At 30.1% G+C, this 22,196-nt stretch overlaps 1 protein-coding gene across 8 annotated transcripts in view; it reads left to right on the top strand.

The window, feature by feature from the left end:
- The window catches only part of LOC106787956 (inactive rhomboid protein 1), a 243,532-nt gene that overhangs the window by 78,894 nt on the left and 142,442 nt on the right, over nucleotides 1-22,196 (top strand). The gene's annotated exons all lie outside the window — the stretch shown is intronic.

The following is a 22,196-nucleotide window of genomic DNA, read 5'->3' as shown; positions in this document are numbered from 1 at the left end:
TCAGCTACTATTACTTTACTATTATCAATATATAGTAATTTACTATTAAATATTTAAAATTATATTATTTCTTCTACACTAATATTACTATTACACTACTATTACTACAACAATTAAATTTTTAACTACCACTATTACTGCAACGACTAATAGAAAAATCGATGAGAAGAAAAAACGTAACAACTCGCTAGCTCGTACATATTGTTGTCATGCAAATCTGTTTAGCAAGGACGGAAATCAAACAACGATGCGATTTAAATTTCATGAAAAATCGTTCTGTCGAGCACGTGAAACGTACAATATCCTGCGTTGATACCTACTACTGCCCAATAATAATAGTAGTAGTAGTAGTAGTTGAAGTAATAACAATATACATATATATGAAAGTATATAATGTGTGAGAGGGTGGAATGGGATGAGGGTTTGGTAGTGGTAGTGGGTGAGTCGTCACGTATAGAATATGTATAATACAAAACTCGAGAGGGGTAATACGATAAATCTGCTTTTAACGCCGTTCTTCGCGTTACGTTTCGTCGTTGCACTCGTTTCGAACGAGTGTAATTCGACAGATTTAACGTTTTGCATTTTTATTTCGTCCGTTTCCATCTCTCTTTATTTATTTTTTTTTTCGTTACTTTTTTGCCTCTCTTTATCTATCTTTCTTTGTCGCGTTTCTCGCGCTCTCGTTGTTACGGAAAATGTAATAACTTTATGATATAATAACCGGATACTGTGCAGAGCTCGACGAGTTCGATGTAGATACAACTGATAGGATGTTGAAGCAAAGAATGGTGGGGGAAAATTGAGAGACTGAGAGCTAGAGAGACATAGACAGAGAGAGAGAGAGTGAGAGAGAGAGAGAGAGGGTTGGGGTAGTAAAATAGTCGAACTGGCCTATCGATTTCCGGTCCAATACCGGTACAGCGATATTGGTTTACGTGCTGGCGGCATATCAATTTGATAGGGACCACCTGGTATCATGAATCACAATGTACGCTTCTTTGCATCCTCTTTTTATCTTTATCTATCTCTCTCTGTCTCTCTCTCTCCCTGTCCCTCTCTTTCTCTTTTTCTTTTTCTTACTCGTTTTTGTGTGTATTCGTAGTAAAATTTCTGTCTCTCTCTTATTCTTTCATTGCTCGCATTTTCCAATCAGTTCTTTCTTTTACTTAAACTCAAGGTTTCTTTCCCATAGATCAAATTTTCAATGTTTTATAAATATCTAATAGAGTAACAAATGAATTATAAGGATAGAAATGTTTTCATCGTTAAACGACATTTTTCAATCAATTAAATATATGTACTATTTAATCGTATTATTTATTTGTATTATATTTTATTTTAATATATACGGAATAAAGATTTATTTTTTCTCATATTATAGTATACACACACACACTTACATTTTCGATTTAATATAAATTAATATGTTTGATCGATTTCGTTTGTCAAAAACAAAATATTCGACATATTTGTATATATATTTATAATATTACAACGAATTATTAAATAAATTATTTATCGTTACTTGTATTAAAAATATCATAAGAAAAAAACAAAAACAAAAAAAAGAAGAAGAATTAATCATTAGCAATAATGATAATAATTATCATTCCAATTAAATATTTGAATAATCGTTTAAATCTAATGTTAAAGATGCTGAAATAATAAAGTTTAAGAGGAGAGTTCGTTTTTAGAATTGAAGTAGAGTGTTCAAATTTGAAAGGAAATTTGTGTACGTTTCGTGGGAATATAAATACTCAGTTATGTATCTCTCATATTATTTCGAAAGTTTCTCGAGTGTAGAGAAAAGAAGAGAAGAAAAAAGAAGAGAAAGAGAGAGAAAGAGAATTTAGTAACATTCGTTTTTCCCTAGGGGTAATTTTATTTGTTTTATTTTTCTCTCTTTCTCTCTCTCTCTCTCTCTAGCTTTGTATGGTTGTACGTGTCGATGAGAAAGTAAATGTGCACTGGCGTACATATTCTCAAGACTAATTACAAAGCGGAAAGCTCAGCTCGTTGGTAAGATCGTGCTTTCTGTAGCCACACAGCAGCTCTCGGTTTACTGTTTGCCACGTGATAGTGCTATTTTACTAACACACATATACCATTTACTTTACTATATGTATATTATATATGTAAATATATATAGATAACTATGTATAAGTACTATGCTTAGGTTGCATATGTTTTACACAACTGACACGTATACTTTTATGTGATGTGTATATATGTTGTATGTATGTATGTATGTATGTATGTATGTATGTATGTATATGGGGCATTCCACGTGAAATCGACCACTTTTGACCCCGGCCCTTTTCGATTTGGCTAAAACTTTTTTATCATTCTTTACCCCATTGAAAACCTATCTGAGAATTTTTTCAAATTTTATCTTTATACTAAAATAAACCTTTCTAAATATAAATAAATATTTTCAAATCTACTTATAATAACTTTAATTTAATTATATACTATATTGGAAATTACAATAAAGCTGCAGATGATCTAGTTGATAGATTTTTAACAACAAATTTCCAAAATAAAAACGTCCTGACCAGTCAATCTTCGGCAAAGTTACGGCTATTTGAAAAAAAAAACCATCGTTTTGAAAAATTCATCACTTTTTTTGAGTTAGGTAAAAAAAATGTGAAAAAATTCTCAGAGAGATTTTCAATGGGGTAGAAAATGATAAAAGAGTTTCAGCCAAATCGAAAGGGGTCGGGGGTCAAAAGTGGTCGATTTGACGTGGAATGATGCCCCATATATAAATATATATTGTATGTGTTTGTAATTTGTGTCATTTGTGTGTATATGTAATAAACGTCCTCCTCTCTCTCTTTCTCTCGTACACTCATTTTGTGTATACTTGTAGTGAGTATTTTATACGTTGACTTATATACGTAAACGTATGTAAGTGTGGTTATATTGGTAAATGGTGGTGAACGAGCATGAGAGAAAAGTATCGAGCAGGAAACTACCTTCGAAAGTTATACCTCAACATTACGGATACCGTTATCGCAAAACTTTCCAAACGACATGTACATACACGCGAGTGTTTACAAATTTACATATATGTTACACTTACTTGCATATGTTGCATTACAAATATAAACATATATATGTTACGGTCAATGTATATATTCTGAGTATTCTATAGAATGCCTACTAAGATTTGAAAAAGTATATTTTAAACATGTTTCTCATACATTGCCCGATCATTCTTTACAATGCCCAGAGGTTCTTGGTCAATCTACAAAATGTGCTTCAGTAGGGTGTGTTTAGAGTAAGAGAGGAAAAAAATCTGAAGAAATCCTAAGTGAGACAGATCCCAAAAAGTTCATATGCTTATGAGATGATCATTTTTCTTACTATATACGCACACCTGCGTGTATTTTCTCAACTACCTGAATATAAAAACTTAATTTGCTAAACTTTCATGCTCTAAAAGAAGAAAGAAGTAACAGTAGTTATAGATTATATTTTCTGAAAGGGAAATAACGTTATCCCCTTCCTTGATGCAACCCTGATGCAACACAGACAAAATCTTCAAAAAGAAAAAAGACCCTAGAAAAATTCTCTAAATAGAAATATAAACCAAACGAATTGTATAAATTATTTTTGTAAATATGATTTCTATGAATCGTGTTGAAAAAAAAGAAAAAGAAGAAAGAAAGAAAAAAGAAAGAAAGAAAGATAGTACGTGAAATATCGCTAAGTCGTTGAAAGAAATAGGCCGATAAGGGAAGGAACGTTGAAAAAGCCGGTCACTTGGAGAAAGGACGACGATCATAAAATTTTATTTGCCGGTCGAATAATGGCGATACCAAAATAGAGAAAGAGAGAAAGAGTAAGAGAGAGAGAGAGAGAGAGAGAGAAAAAAAGATGTGGCATGAGCAACGTATCGTGTATTTTTTCCTTTTCACAGCCACGTTCCTCGTTCTAGGATTTATTTCAGGTAAACCGAGGGTGACATTTTTTGTCCCTTAACGTTCACCTCGATTATATATATTTGTTTTTGTCCTACCAACATCCCTTGCTTTCCTTTTTTCTCCTATTAGATTTGATTTTTTTTCTATTTTTTAATTTTATTTTTTCCGATAAACGTTTCGTTTTTTGCTTCGACCATGAACAACATCTCTCTTTCTCTCTTTCTATCTTTTTCCATTTTCTTTCTCTTTCTTCTTACTCTATTTCGATTTCCTTGCATAGAACGTACTACTTCACGAATCCTCCCACTATTTCCCCCTTCCCCCTCCCAATCTCCCTTATTTCTCCCTTTTCTTCTCTTTTTTCGAAAACTAGGTCAACCGCTATTGTTCGATATTATTTATTGCGTTCATTATTTTCTTTCTTCGTTTTGTATTTTCTATGGCGTCTCGTTCAATTAAACTTCAAGAAAGTGATGCATGCGAACTATGTTTATATTCGGTAAGTAACAGGATTATTCGAAACCCCACTCTGCACTTCCCCCCCCCCCGCAATTAAAATCACCAATTTAAATTTAAAATAATTCGTAATTCCTTGTATTGCAAAGCTTCGAAATTCTTAGACGAAGAAATCTATTTTAATATTATTCAACTCTGAAATTGGTGTCAATTAATCAAATTCATTAACTAGGGTAAACAGGTTGTAAATAAATATCTAACAATAAAGTAAGTTAATTGATATGAATTTAATTGCGGAAGAACGTTTTATTGTTAGGATCAAAATTTGATCTAACGTTATTATTTTTGCATTTATACGAAATGTAATAAAAATACAATGATTAGAAATATCAGAGATTGCAATGCTGTAAATTGTATAACTTTGCTATTTCTTTGAACAGTTTCGGTAAATATTTTTTATACTAAAAGTGAATAGATTTTAATAAAAGTAAAGATTTATATTCAATTAAAGTACACTCTTTTGTCTACGCGTAGAATACTATTTCGAGTTATAAATCAATCTGCAAAGGTTCATAAAATAGCTAGGAATGCGATGCTGATAATTTTTCCAACTTTGCCAKTTCTTTGAAAAGTTTCGGCAAATATTTTTTATACTTAGAGCAAGCGAATTTTAATGATTTTTATATTAAATTAAAGTGCACTCTTTTGTCTACACGTAGAATACCATATCCAGTTATTAATTTAACATGCAAAGTTCATAAAATGTTAAAGAAAGCAATGCCGTAAATTGTACATCTTTGCAATTTTTTTAAAAAGTTTCGGTAAATATTTTGTATACTTTTAGCAAATGGATTCTAATGATTTTTATATTAAATTAAAGTACACTCTTTTGTCTACGCGTAGAATACCTTTTCGAGTTATAAATTAATCTGCAAAGGTTCATAAAATGGTTGGGAATGCGATGCTGCAAATTTTTCCAACTTTGCCATTTCTTTGAAAAGTTTCGGCAAATATTTTTTATACTTGAAGTGAATAGATTTTAATGAAACTTATATTAAAATAAAGTACACTCTTTTATCTACAAGTTGAATATTAATTTGAGTTATAAATGAATTCGCAAAGTTTCAAAAAATGGCAAAGAAAAATTGGCGGATCAGGCAATGTGAGCAATGCCTAATGGCCAGGCATTGTTAACATTACCGGCCTAGGTTCCAAACCTCCCCCGGCAATGTTAACAATGCCTGGCCTTAGGCAATGTTAACAATGCCTGACACGCCAATTTTTCTTTGCCATTTTATGAACCTTTGCGAATTCATTTATAACTCGAAATGGACTCTACGTATAGAGAAAAGAATGCACTTTAATTTAATATAAAAACCATTAAGATCCACGTGCTCTAAGTATAAAAAATATTTGCCGACACTTTTCAAAGAAATGGCAAAGTAGGAAAAATTTACAGCATTGCATTATCTGACATTTTCTGAACTTTACACGCTAAATTTATAACTCGATATGGTATTCTACGCGTAGACAAAAGAGTGTACTTTAATTTAATATAAAAATCATTAAAATCCATTTGCTAAAAGTATAAAAAATATTTATCGAAACTTTTCAAAAAAATTGCAAAGATGCACAATTTACGGCATTGCTTTCTTTAACATTTTATGAACTTTGCATGCTAAATTTATAACTCGATATGGTATTCTACGCGTAGACAAAAGAGTGTACTTTAATTTAATATAAAAATCATTAAAATCTATTCACTTTTAGTATAAAAAATATTTACCAAAACTTTTCAAAGAAATTGAATAGATGCACAGGAGGGGTTGCGTATGGCTGTGTGTGTCTGTGCCCGAGAATGTATTCTTTTCAACATTGTTTAAATAGTAATTTGATATTCTATAGAATATCAAAGTATTATATTCAATGCTTAAAAAAAACTGTAAGAATTCTTCTATTTCCAACTTCATCGGAAGGCTCTTAGCATTGATGATAATGCCGAGGAATTATCAGCAATGGCGGATTTTTGGCTATGACGGTAACATATATAAAAAGAAATAGAGAAAAATGAGAAAACAAAGAGAGAACATTTTGCGCTCGTTATTTCAATCTCTCGGACGTTTTTACGTAGAGATCACGTTCGACGTTCTTCATCTGTCGGTTGGAACACTTCAAAAGTAAAAAAAAAAAAAAGAAAAAGAATGAGTGACGAGGTAAAGAGAGAGAAAGAAAGAGAAAACGAAAATGTTTGTTAACACGAAAAATATTGGAATATTTTATTTTTTAGTCACGAGCTTTCAAAATTTTACAAGTTCGTAATCATCTTTTCCAAATCTTTAATAAATAAATAAATTGTTTATTATTGTCTTTTTTATATTTCTTTATTTATTTTATGTAATTTTATTCAATTGAATTTTTATCGCATTTAAATTTGAGATTTGACTTCTCGAAATAAATTGAAAGTGTCTGAACAATTTCTTGATTTCGTCTGTAAGAATGTATAATAAAAGAAAAATTTATAGTACCAATTTTGAAAATGTAATATAAATGCGCCCTTTTGCGAAATGTTCCCAAGAGCACAGCTAAGTCAAATAATTATTATCACGATATAGTTTTCTTCAATACCATAAAACAGCGGTTTTTAAACTTTACAAGTTTGCAGACTCCCTTTACGCGATATTATTAAATCCCAAACTTTAAACTTTTGTTTATTGCAAAGTAAAATAAAAAAAAATAAATTCAATTTATAGAACACATTTTTATAATTTTTTTTTATCCTCAATCATAAGTTCATTCTTACAATTAGTTAACGAAGTTAGGTCAGAATTATCTTTGAGTTATTAATAATAATAATAATAATAATAATAGAGGAACAATTGAAAAATGTTTAATACAAAATTAATTGCAAAAAATATATAATATTTATACTGTTTCCTATAGACAAAAGAAAAAAAAAAAAAGAAAAAAGAAATTATAACAATTAATTTACGAATATTTCTGGGGATGGGGATAAAAAATCGTTTCGAAAATTGTCCTCACGTTTTTAATGTTTAACAAAACAATAAAGAACATGTAAACATTTAACTAATACATGCTACTTGTATATATCTATGCTCGATAAATAAGAGTATAAATTTTGTTTCATTTTTTTTTTCTCTTATTATCACAAATATGATATAATATATTCAATGGCATTTCGATGATCTTCGTCAAAGATCTCGAAATAAGTGGAAGTAAAAGAATATAAAGAAAAGTAATAGGAAAAGAAGAGTAAATTCTCAAAGATAGAAAAATATATTATGTAGGGGTTGCGAAAAAGTAAATGGATGAGAAGAGTAGGGGGAGGGGGGGAGACGAGTAAAAGTAAGAAGAAGAGGAGTTTTAGGAGGTGGATGGGAAAGAAAAAGGAATGGTTCGTCCTCGAATCATCGAACATTCTCATCTTCTATTTCCATCGAGAAGACGTGAATTTATTGCATCGAAACGGTCTTTGCATTTCGAGATCGAAATCGTGAGAAAGTATCGTCTTGTGCGTGGGGAGGTGGGGGAAGGGGGGGGGGGCTGTAGAGGGTTTTCTCCCTATCTGTGGAAAAACTGAAATGAAAGAGAAGGAGAAAGAGAAAAAAAATATTAGTTGAAAAGCTCATGTGTCCCGTCGCTTATTATACTTTTCTTATTATTTATTGTATCTCGTAAATAACAGGATTGTTACGCGTACCAACGTCATTTCACTTTATCTATTTTTTTTTATTTTTCTTCCTTTTTTCGTCGTACTTCTTCTCTTCCTTTTTTTTTTTTTTGCCTCACACAAAAATCTCCACAAAATTTATGTCCATTTCGAAGAATTAGTGTCACCGACCGAAGTAACATTTTTTCTTTTTTTTGTTCCTTTTTTTTCTCTTTTCTTTTTTCGTTTTCTCCCCCATACACGAGACTTTATTAAATAATAATATTTAACTCTTATCGCTGTAATTCCAATGGGAAAATTTCACTCGACGTATTGGGGGGAAAATTTTCTATTAGCGTTCGAATCGAATGTTTAATTATTATTATCATTATTTTCGTTGTTATTATTATTATTATTGCTTTTGCGAGATATATGGAGGGTGAATAAGATAATGGAGTCGTACGATATTTTTTATTTTGTAAAAATTTCCGTTCGTTACGCGAGAGCTTTTGTTGTACGCGTGTTATTCGAATTACGTTTTTTCATTTATATTATTTATCGTTAGTTTTTCATTCGTATATGTTAATAAATTTGTTAAATGAAATTCGTACTTATTAAACAAATTTGTTTTTTTTTTTAAAAGGATACGAACACATACACACACACACAAATATATGCATAAAAATACAAAGTCAAAGGTATGAAAGGTTAAATCGTTTTATTGATGGAAAAGACGAAGGGCTGATAAAAACAGCATCGTTCAGGTATTATCTATTGAAAATCACATAAACTCATTCCTAAGGAAAAGGGAATGAGAAGGGTTGAGAAAAATGAAAAATGAGAACGTAGGGGAAAAAAAAGTATCCGCAATATCATTGAAGTTCGACCTAGTTGAGTTTTTCAAAACGAACTTACATTATGTGTATTACATTTGAAAAGTTTTAATGTGATCAAAACAGATAATGTAACTTGCGTGTATCCTTCGAAAGCGAAAAATTCTTGATTGTCCATTGATTATGTTGTCCTTTGTTCGTTGACTTTTTGAAAATAAACAAAATTATTATATTATAATTTCATTTTACGTAAGTGGTTGTCATGAAAAATATTCCAAGATTATTACATATTATATCCATCTTTATAATTGTATATAAATATACAATATGTTAACGTAAAAGACCGAAATTGGATGATGTCAAGATTCACATGGTAAATGTCAACGAATATCAAATATGTCAGTGAAAAACCGAATACTTGGATTTATTCTTATACATTAATATTTCTGACATACATCAAGTGATCATACGAATCTTGACATTATCTAATTTCAACAGTAATATATATATATATAATTTATCATTTGAATATAATATTATTATATCAAGAAAGAAGAAAAATACGAACGAAAGATAAATAAAAAGAAAGTAAAAGACTTAAAATAAGAGAGTTAGCGATAGAAATGAAAAGAGAAAGAGAAAGAGAGAGAGAGAGAGAAAGAGCTAATTCCGTGTAACCTTAATACGAGAAGAATCCTGCTTGACCTGGAAGAAAATGAAAATAATTTCGTGTTAGTCTCTAAATCGGCCTCGAACTGACTGCTTCGAAGATCTCCAATCGTTCTTTTATTTCCACCTCTATTCCCCTGTTTTTTCACCTCATCCTTTATTTTTAGAGAGATAGACTATCCTTTTATCCGTTTTCTCTCTCTCTTTTTCTTTTTTTTTCTCTCTCTCTTTCTCGGCTCTATTTCTGTCTCAGTTTATCCCCATCTCTTTTCGGTTAAATAAAAGTCAAGAATTCCAAGGAGATCAAAAAGTAGTAAATCCTAACTCGTAGAGTAGTGTAACTCATGAAACGTAAATGCACGTTAACCATTGCGCAGTAACGGATTAAAAAAAATAGCTGTTTAGGGCCCGTTCCACCCCCGTAAAGATTTTTTTTAAATCTTAAAATGTTCCTTCATTTGGGTTCGATGAAAATGTGATATGTTTTTATTTATTTTTAAATAAATTTATTTAATGTGTTATGATATGGTATGCGTGTTTATAATCACATACAATGATAGTGATACATTTTAAAATCTATTTAATTAAATTTATTCAGTGTTTATATTTATTTTAGTTATATCAATATTTGCTCATTGATTGAATCACTCTTACAAACTGTTATCAACATTTCTTTACAACTAATTGGTTCTATTTAACTCTCTCTCTCTTTAAAAGTATATAAAAATACTTTTTTTTTTATTATTAAAATTAGTTTCTATTCGAATTATTATTTACGTAAACCAATCATCGAGTTTTGTTTCTCCATCATATAAGAACCATTTTTGATCAACGTTAGAAGACAGAAATGATTTTTAATATCGACGATTACAATTCGTATTACTTTTCTTTTTGATCAATAACTTAAGTAGTAGTCATCTTGAGAAATTATTCCATATCTAATTTCAATTTGTAAATTCTCGATGAAAATTTGTACAGCTACGCGTTACTAACTTGACTCGATCCGTTACTACTTTCGCGTTCTCTTTACAATTTTTTTTTTATATTATTAAACTTTATACTCTTTATCCCTGACCTGAGTTAACCCTTTCTCTTCTACTTCTTCTTCTTCTTCTTCTTCTTACTTCACGGTAAAAACGTACCCTTTTTCGATCTTCTTTACTCCTCGAATAGATCAAAACTTTTTTCCGCTATAAGGAACTTCCAATACATTTCCAATAAACACGATTTCCAATACAAAGCTCATTTCCGCCTTTATCGTGCCGCCAGTTTCCCCCACCCCTTTCCCTCCTCTCTCTCTCTCTCTTTTTCAACCGTGCAAGTCGATTGCATAACAAGAAAGAGAGAGAGAGAGAAGGAAAATAGTTGAAAGGGAAAATCTGCTCAACGACGTGACTTCGAAAACGATAAATCCATCGAACGTGTTTTCCGAACACGCTTTTCCCCTACTACCCCCAAATCCCTTCCGCCCCACTCTTCTACTTCTTCCTTCCCCTCTCCCTTCCCTTTTCACCCTTCTTTCTCCTCTTCCTCAGCCCGGTCTTTTCATGTTACACGCTTCTCTGGAATTCGGTAAAACGGAAACAATCTTGAAAGCTGTCAATCGATGACGTCATCGTGTACTGAAAAATTCTTCACCTCACCGAATATTTCCTTCGATTTTCTGACTTTCGATTTCTCTCTCTCTCTCTCTCTCTCTCTCTCTCTCTCTCTCTCGCTGTCTTTCTATTTATCCTTTTCTCTTTTTTTTCTCTATCTTGAAACGAAATTCTATTTGGAATTCTTTCCATTTCCGTAGTTATCGAATGTTATGTTATTCAATTTAAAAATACTTCTCTTATTTATTTATTTGTTTATTTATTTTAATGTTGAATTTTTGTTTGTATTTATATGTATATATCTCACTGTATATGTATATGAATCAATTGATTATTTTTCAGACGATAATATGAGTTTCACTTCTATCGCGAGTGGAGACAACGCGCATTCTTTTTTTTTTTTTCTTAACTTCCCCATTCGAATATTAGCCGATAGTTTTCTCATAAAAGTGTGATAAAAATTTAAATTGCAAAAAAAAAGTTTTTCATAAAAAAAAAAAAGAAACCCGATTCTCGATTACTCCCGAGACAAAATTCTATTTCAAATTTTTTCCATTACAACTATCGATGTTATTCGCGTTGGAAAAACTTCTCTTATATATATATTTATTTACTTAAAATATTATTTTTAATATAAACTTTTAATTGAAAAATCAACTTATATATAGTTTTCTCGTAAAAACTTAATAAAAAAAAAAAAAAAAAAAAAATAATATAAGAGAAAAAATGTGAAATATATGAAAGAAATTGTATTAACATTTTTGTTCTTTTCCGTATACAAATATTTCTATGTACTAATAAATTTCCCATGAAAATACGAATAATATTGTTGACAAAATTTTCTGCAGGTTGTATTTTAAATTTTCTAGTCGATTAAAAAAGTTAATAACTATATAAAAAATATCTGTTAATAAAATTTTTTGTTATTAAATTATAATACCTCAGACCTAGAAACTTTTGATCTACATTTTAAAAAAAGAACCTTAATTGTGAAATTTGAACGATGGAAAAGTCTCGTAAAATTTATATCTTCCATAATAATATAAGTATGAAAGTGTGTGTGTAATAAGTATTTAGGAAATTGAAGATAAGTATTGAAATGAATTCAAGCTGGCGATTTGCCTAAGATATTCATCCTACATTTATCTTTCTATTGGAAGATATACCTAAGTTGTTTTTTTCGAACGAATTAATAATCCGTTCGATGGATCACAAAATAATCGAATAAATTTCGTAGCTTATATCAATCGGGTTTAGTCAAAAGTTTCTTCGTATTTGTATACAAGTGAAATATTTATTACTAATTTCAAAAAAAGAACAAAAATTATCTTTCATATCGGTACAAACAATCGTAAAAATTTTTATCGTGAAAAATTGTTCGATCGTTTCTCATATATAAACTCTTATGATAAGAGCAAATTAAATTTCCGTTGGAATGTTATGAAGGAAACAGCAAAAGGACGTTTATCAAAGACTATTTCGATGTTGTTAAAATGAACGCCGTTGCATCAAGTTTTTTATATGCATCGTATCGGTAATAATAAGGAATATATTTTTTTTCTTTTTTTCTTCCTATGATTTCGTGTATTATTTTTGTTTTTCTCTTACCGAAAATGCATTCTTTCAATTATTTATGATGTGGGAGATAAGTGAGAGGGAAAAAAAATATATATATTATAAATAACATATTTTATATGCATAATAAGTGGTAACGCCTGAGGATAGGTAACACTTCGTACTTCGATCGATAATAATACTACTCGCGAATGCAGTTCATAAATAAGAAACTTTTTTGGGTCTCTGCGATAGCGCATCTGCACTAAATGCATTAATACAACATGTTGCATATCGTAGTGACTTAAAAAAGAATTTCTCACTGATAGATGGCGCTTGCTAGCAACATTATCGACCAAGTATGGAGTGTTGCATACGTACAGGCGCGCCATATTTAATACATAGTCGCATAAATCAGTGACGCGCAAACCATGAATCGTGATAGTCTCTGAAGGGTCATGAAACTTTCAAAACTTTTCCGGAATAACGTAATTCAATTTCATGCCAATCAATACTTTTTTTTTTTTATCTAATAAAAATTTAAATACGTGCAATCATATATTATATAATTGTCGTTCTTGTTTATTATTTAATAATTAAAAATACTTTTAAATATAATATAAATATTTATAGAGATGAAAATATAATATAACACGGTTTCCTAGTTTTAATATTTCACTGGAACAACTCGTCTCTATATTTTAATTAAATAAATATTATTGATGTAAGATAAAACAATTTATAAACTTGCATAGTGCATTAATATGTTAACGCATAACCATATTAGATAGCGTTGTAATTATTATTAGTACGTAACATATGCATGTAGTTGAATATACGTATGCATCTACGTTCGTGGCTACTTAACTCTTATTTCTAGATAGTTAAATTCGGGGTAGAGAGAGTTACTAGTAAAATTCCATTAAAACTTTCGATCCTTACCCTCTAGAAAGCACTTGCTTCTTATACAAGAAAACTTTACAATTATTCTTGTATATATATATATATCAGTGAACGTACGAACGAGAAATTAATTGCCTCCGATGGACCGTTCCTAGAGAAAGGCATTATTGTGTAAAATATTTTACATTTATCTATCGAACGCCACCGCAATTACCTTCACCACCCCCTCACTATTTCCACGATAAATGTTCGTTCGTAAAAACGTTGCGAGCACTGACGTAAACAACTCTGTTTGATAAAATAAAAAAAGAAACGAAGTTTATTTTTTGTCTACAAAATTAAAACCAACGCATGCACTCTTTTCGCGATTCGACGGATATTTGAAAAATAATTCTAAAAAAATAAAAAGAAAGGTAAAAAAAGAGAGAGAGAGAGAGAGAGAGAGAGAGAGAGAGAAAAAGGATATTAAATAAAACAGTTTACATTTAGTTTATTTAATTGAACGATAATAAAAGTAGTAAAAAAAAAAAGCAGAAAAAAAAAACACAACTTTTTAGGTAACACGTTTCTCATAATTATGATTTTCTCTGCTCGAGGAAATTCAAAACCGTATTCACTCACACTTTGACTGATGCTGTTACCTACCACAGAGAACGGAGTTCTAGCATTAATTATAATTTATTGTTACGGTGGGATAAATTTTCGAGTGAACGTTTAAATACGAGTTTGAACTTAGAACGTTTTTATTACGATCGAGACTAATTTGCAAATTACATTTTCTTCCTCCCTCCCTTTTATGTGTGTGAATAAATAGACAAACGCATGTAGACTAATTTTGAATATTTACTTTCTCTTTCTATTCTGAAAATACAGATTGTCCTTAAAGTCGTATTCACGAATGAAAAAATTTGAAATTTTTGTTTAGCAAATATTTGGGATGATAGTATTGGAGTTTGAAAATTTGTTACCAGAACTGTTGTAACCACAAATTCGTATTTTCTCCGAGTAAAACTGTTGACCGATTTTCAGTTATATACACAACGTTATCGAGAAATTTACAAACACGTAAAGAGAATTTGACACGAGTTAAAATGAAAGATAGTTTCGTCAATTGGAAATCCAAACTGGAAATTCCAGGAAAGGTTTGTACTTCCGTATCGTACGACCGATCTTGTCATTCGGTTTACAAGCGTGCGAGCTTATACGTGTTCCTCACTCGTGAGTATAGTAAATGCGTGCACGAATGAATACGAGTTAGCAGAAATGCAGGGAACTAATCGCTCTGCGGTCAGAGATCAAAGGATGAGTAAATTTGGGTATCGATGTGTTGTCTATGTATGTGTCTGTTTGTTCCTCCAAACTGATCACCCAAACGGACCGCGGCGTATCCAACTACGTTTAGAATTTTGTTACCATAATCCTAGCGCATCACTGAACTCCTAATTAATTGCTGTTATTGCCTTATCGATCGTTATTACAAAATGCATTATTACAAAGATTTTTTTCTACTTTCGTTTTGTTTCCTTTTTTCTTTTTCATTTTTGATACGATACGACACGATCCCCTGCAATTGTAATTATCCAATTTTTGTTTTCCACCACGTGAAACGGGGAAATAATTTTGGTTAAATATTAAATTGTTCGGAAAATATCGTTTCGTTTATTCGATTGTAAATAAAAGATGATATTTCCTTCCCTTTTCATTTTACTCCTTTCGTTAATCGGCTACTCGGCAAATATGTATTTATATATTTGAACGTAAAATTGAACATTGTTATTGCATTATATTCATTTTCAATATGGCGAAACGCGTTATACAATTTTATTCTAATCAAAAGTTTAGAACAGTTTAAAGATCCAAATTTTACTTCATTTACGTTTAATTTAAATGAAACATTTTTTCGACGTATATTACTTACATTAAACAAAATACAACATTTTTACGTTTATTTTGTTCAACTATTTTTTCATTTTTATTACATTTTATACCCACGCGGAACGATTTAATTCAGAGAAAAAGTTTTCAGAACAAAAATTACACTTCACTTTCGTAACCAATTATATTGAAAAAAAAGAAGAAAAAAAAAAAAAGAACTCACTTCAATTCTTTTCTAATCTCAAAGCCAATGAAATATCCTTTTTAACGTGTTCTACCTTAAAGAAATAAAGTTTCTTTATTTTCAGTTCTTTGCTTTTTTTTTTGTTTCTTTTTCTTCTAAATCAATAAAACTCATTGTAATTTTGTTAAAGAAGTAAAAAGTATTTATTTTATTAATTTTCCTCCATGTTTTTTAACGCGCAATACGTGGAAGAATTTAATTCGAAGTAAAAGTTTTGAAAGAAAATTGCACTTTACTTATATTTTTTTTTTTATTTTTTTTATTTTATTTTTTTTAACCAATTACATTAGAAACTCTCTCCTTTTCTCTCCGTTACTTTTCTAATCTCAAAGCTAATGAAATATCCTTTGACGTATTCTACAAGGAATAAAGTTTTGTTCTTTTCAATTTCTTACGAAGTCCTACACAATTTCTTCCTTTCGCGATAACGCGATCAAATTCTTTTCAAAGGTACAATAAATAAATTTACAAAAAAATAAATATCCTAAAGATACGCAAGTTATAATCTTGCAATTTTCAATATAACTTTATTACGTATATATGTGAAAAGACAAAAATATTTTCAAATAAAAGTGCATTTTGTTTAACAATCAATTATCTTAGTAAAAACTTTCTTTTCGCGTACGTTTAAATCCTAAAAATATCCTTGATTAATTCTACTTATAAACGCATAAAATATCATAAATAAGTTTTCTATTGAATCTTTAATAATTTCAATAACAATTTCTATAGAGTATTTTTTATATCCGATCACAACATATCAAGTACACATAAATACACGTACAATAAACACAATCAAACTTGTAAAAAAGAAGAAACATTAACTTTTCGAATGCTAAGAAGGTTACCAATGACTCCCTAGTAAAATATGTTAAACATGATTACAAAAATACCGCGCAATATTTGATCAAAACAAATAATAATGAAATGATCTTTTTTGTCTGAATATTATATTTTAAATTTGTTTTTCCTTTTTTTTGGTTCTATTTAAATTTTCATTAGGGTAATTGATAACAGAAATACTTGAGTGGTAGCATATTCGCGGTTGTTCAAAAATACTTCAGAAATACAGAGAAAGAGAAAGAGAAAGAAACAATGAGATAGAAAGAATGAAAGAGATGGTATTAAGATGAGGGTAAAAAAGGGAAAAGGGAAAGGATACAGATGAAAAAGGGAAATGGCGCAAAAGGGAAGTTCTTGGAGACGCTTATCGCGTAGAAAGATAGATATGTCGTTTACGTCTTGCGGACGAACGGAAGCAATGTCGTTTTCTTCTACGAACTTTAATGTTTTCTTCCTTTTTCTATCTTAACATTGAGATAAATAGTTTTTGTTGTCCGACCAAGTTTTTCATGACGCACCTTACCTTACCAAACCTAACCTAACATAACTTTACCTTATACGTTGCCTTACCTAACCTAACCTAACCTAACCTTACTTTGCTTTACCTTTCGCGATGCAACTGAAAAGAAGGAAAAAAGTAACTGTTTTTTCATTGGTTCTCTCGTTTTTTCGTTCCTTCGTTCGAAGGAGGAACGAAATGAAGAAGATAGAAAAGAAGTTTTGCTAGTTTTCACCGGTTTCGGATCGTTTTCATATTTTATCGTAAATCGAGTTACGTTAAGATATAACATTGGTGTGTATGCATATGAGAACATATATATTATATATACGTACAGGTTACTTGTCATTCGAATTTTTACGTCCTACCATATTTCTTGATTATAAACTTTTTCTTTTTGTAGATGTTATATGAAGATGAATTATTTATAGAATTTTTGATACTAATATTTTATCTGTTCTCTCTTTTTTCGTTTCTTTTTTCTTCTTCTTCTTTACCTGAATATTCTTATTATTATATTTTGCTTAGGAAAACAAAACAATCAAATTATACGATTAATATCAAAATTGAAATTTAATATTTCAGATTAAAATTTGATAACAAAATTTTGATATCAGACGTTTCCATATTTCATCATAATTCGAGTTACAAATAATAACATTGGTATGTGCGCATATAAAAAAGAATGAATACAGATGACTTATTATTGGAATGTTACACGGTTCAATATCCCTTCATATATATATTAGAAATTTTTTTTTATATGTAATATAAAATGATTATTAATAAAAAAACCTTATTATTAAATTAATTATTTTCTCAAATACTCGTATCAATTGTAATTCGCAAAAAAGTGGAAAGGTCATATGGCAACAAAATTTGCAGTGCAGGTTTAAATCGATAAAGACAATTTTTGTTTTCCTGCAGGAAAAAAAAATCACTTACAAATTTGTACTTTTCTTTGTCACGTCGTAAACGTTACGATTTAGAATTCGCAACTCGTGCACGTAAGACGAATGGAAGAAAATGGGATAATATTCGCGAACATCGCGACTCAAATGTTGCTTATATATATATATATATATGTGTGTGTTTGCGTGTAAGAGCTTTTCTCTTAGAGTATTTTTCACTTCTAGCTACTCGGCTAGGCGAGAAATCTCGAAAAACGAAATTCGTGCCCTCGCAGTCATAGAAAACGACTCTGACAAATGGATCTTTGTTGCTTTCGTGCTTTGCGTGAATGCACATGACACGTATCGCGTGTCTTGGCCTTTCAAGATGGAATTCTATCTCGAGGAGGCTAGAAACACGATTTGTAAAGGACTCTCGAGTATTCTCAAATTCGCTAAAGGCTTTTTCCTACATTTCGCCATTCAATTTGAAACTTCATTTATGATTTCTTTTATTTTATTCATCAAATTTTTCATTGTAATTTTTATATCGAACATAGAAAAAATTGTTTCTAAAATTATTAATCGTTAGAAAATATTTAGGATGGCCATATTTTAATTTAACCCAAAATTAATGTTAATTTATTATTACAATTAATTATAGTGTGTATAGGTATGTGTTATATAAATATCTTTACAAATTAATAACAATTTATTATTTGTATTTTTCGATAAAATTTGAAGTTGACAAATTTTAACAATGTCAATAATCAGTGTTAAAAATTTGTTATTTATATTTAAATAAAAATTACTATATAGTAATTGTTTATTCAAAAATTAGTAATATTGGAATTATCGATACATAATTTGTTATTACAAAAATAGTTAGTATTGAATTTGAATTACGATCAACTATCGAATTTCAATAACTCGAACATTTGTGTTAATAATTTCAAATATTTTTTATTATTTAAAATAATATCCAAACAGTGATTGTATCACTTTATTTCCCTTCATTTCATTTATTCTCTATTTAAAAGAAAAAAAGAAAGAAAAATTAATACAAAATACAAGGATAACTAAAGGACAAAGATACTTCCTTTGAGGTATCTTGATCGAGTCTTACATAAACGCGAGCACATTGTAAGATGATGTAATTTCGAAATAACAAAGTTCGATTTAGCACGAATCGAAAGGTTCAAAAGCAACCTTCGAACATCGTTTTAAGCTGAACATCGAAAGAGGAAGTATTAACAACTGGATAAATGTTCGCAGAACCCGTTTTTCTCTCTTATGGTTAAAACAATGTTTCTCAACTTTACTTTTATTCTTAATAGTGCACCAAGTTCAAATATTTATGATATAAAAATTGTAAGAATCTGATAACCTGAAATTACAATTTTTTATTTTAATATATATTTTTATATTATAATAAAACAATAATGTTCCCTATGTCATTATAGTATATAATCTTGTAAATTTGTAAAAATATTATTTAACATTATCTTAATCTTTAAATAAATAATTTGAAACATTTAATTCGGTTTCAATATTAAATTACGGGTCATAGGTTGAGAAACACTGGCTTAAGGTACCCTTGAATCGCTAATTGCAGAAACTGCCTGCAGCTAGTTGTCCACGCAAGCAAGATTCCTTTTTTGCGAGAAAAGAGCAAGTAGAAAAGGTGCATTAAAGTCCGACCATGTCTAAGATACTTTTTCTTTTTATCCGTCACTACTTATCTATTTGCCAATCAATTCAAGGTTGGATTAAAATTTTATTTTAAACTACGTTTAACTAATCCTTAGAAAATATCTTCCCTCTCTCTCTCTCTGTTTCTCTCTCTCTCTTACTCATTTGCTCTTTTTTTCACGAAGAATATCACGGTTATTCATAAACGTAACGTTCAATTTTATGGAGTTAACCGATAAGTTTCGTAATAATATAAAAGTATGGTATTAGGGGTGGGGGTTGAGGTTGAGGGAGGAGGGTGTAGAAGAGATGCAATCGATTGGCCAACGATATTATACGATCTGGCAAAAGTTAAAGTATCGTACGCGTCTTCTTATTCTATTCCATTTCATTCCCACCCTTATTCTTTCTCTCTCTCTCTCTCTCTCTCTCTTTCTCTTTTTCTCTTTGCTCCTTTGTCTCTTTCTTTTACCCTAGTTCACTCACTCGCAAAAGCACACCAGCTGCGTTTTATCTTTACGACACTGGCAACGCGCACCATTTCCACCTACCAACCAACTTTTTTCCCTTTTCGGCCCTCCATGTTGGACGACGACGCATTGCAGTGCACAAAAATTTCTCTCTCTCTCTTTTTCTCTTTTTATTTTTCTCACTTTCTCATTCTAGCAACGATATTACACCACACACGCTGCGGTACGATACTATTTCCAATTTATGCCTTAACCGTGTTCGATAAGAGATATTCTCATTTATCTAAAATTGAAGAATATATCTAATATACTAATTCCCGTATCTTTAATAATAATAAATAATACAAAATAATTATTTTTTAATGTATTTTTTTTATGATTCTAGCAATTTGATATACTTTTTTTCTTTTTTTTTTATCGCCAATACGTTTTTCATATTTATTTACGTGATCAATAAAAAATTCTCACGTTTGGTCAGCCCATCCACTTACCCCGCGCAAAATAATATAATTTTGTATCTTCAAAAAAAAAAAAGGAAAACAAATTTATATTACGTATAGAGACAGTTTTTACAATGAATGTTATAACATTCAAATTGAAATATTTAAATGGCTTATAAATGTTTAAAAAAAAAAAACATTTTGCTTTTATTATATTTGTTTGTAGATTACGCTGACAATGTTTGTACGTTAAAAAAAAAAAAAAAAGCAAACCCCTCAGGCATCTCGTATTAATCTCTCACTCGTGTAATTTTTTTCGTATCAATTTGGAAAGAGAAAAAAAAAAAAAAAATAAAAAGATGAACGGAAACAGAAGCCCAGTATGATAGAGAGAATTCGATCGATAAAATGGGTTCGTATGTCGCAGTAATTCGGCATGGAAGTCGAGCTGCGGTTATGTATGATCATACGCGTCATTCGTTCGGACACGTTCGGCAATAGTGAAACTCGAATGCGAGCGAACGAGCTTGGTAGGAAGGGGGGTTGGGCTCCAATTAATTTGCAGTCGATTATACGAGTCGCGTTTTAACGTCACGTAACAACAACCCATCCGTACCTTGTCCAATGGCCATTGCGTATAACATTTTATCGTTATGACGTGATCGTTCGTTTATCATTTTGTTAGATAGCTCCGTTTAGAAATATGATAGATCAAGGGGGGAGGGAGGCTAGGTTAACCGGATTGGGATATGGAGTGGATGGGGGGGAAGGTGTAAATTGTTACTAAAATCCCTCTACGTTTATTATTATCTATTTATTCGTATCTATCCGTTTGTTTATTCGTTCGACTGTGCGTTTATCTAATCCAATTTGTTTTTCCTATTCGACCACGTAATTAGAAATTATGTTAGACGAATCGTTTTGAATTATTACAGGCTCCAACCGAGGAAATTGTTAATTGTCAATAATCATAAACGTTGCTATTATATAATATTTATCTATGCGTTTGGTTAATTTATTTCACCATTCAACTAATTCTCGCGTGTTATTCGATATTTGGTTAGATTACTCGATTGAAATATATTGTAATAAGATAACTGAGAGATATATAAATTGTTAATAAAATCTTAAACATTTTTATTCATTTATTTATTTATTTGTGCCTATTCGTCCAGTCAAACATTTTATACATCATAGATTTGAATAACAATTAAAAGTAACTAAGTATATGCATATAACTAAATGTTTCTAACCAAAAGGGATGCAACAACATCGATCGACTTTAATTTCTCGAATAATCAAGTTAAGTTTTGTAACCTGTATATAGAAGGTATTAAAACGCGTGCTACTTAATCGTCATTAGTCTTTTAATCTTATGCAAATATAAGGATCAAATTAGGATGGGACAAACATTATAGCAAATTAAAGCGAATTACCAAACGCGACGTATGTATGTTTCTCTGTTATAACATAACACCTGTAGAAATATACATGTAGGTAATGAGTAATGTAATGACCATTTAGGCTACAATGAATATATTCGGTCGACCAAATGAATCTACTTTGTATATCCATTAAAAATGAACTTCTTGGTTTTAAATAAATGAAGAAATACAGGAAACAAAGATTTG

Source organism: Polistes canadensis, unplaced genomic scaffold (genome assembly GCF_001313835.1).
Source record: "Polistes canadensis isolate GaletaPanama2010 unplaced genomic scaffold, ASM131383v1 scaffold_5, whole genome shotgun sequence".
Classification (NCBI taxonomy): domain Eukaryota; kingdom Metazoa; phylum Arthropoda; class Insecta; order Hymenoptera; family Vespidae; genus Polistes; species Polistes canadensis.
Note: the sequence above shows the minus strand (reverse complement) of the source record. Positions and strands in the feature narration are given on the sequence as shown.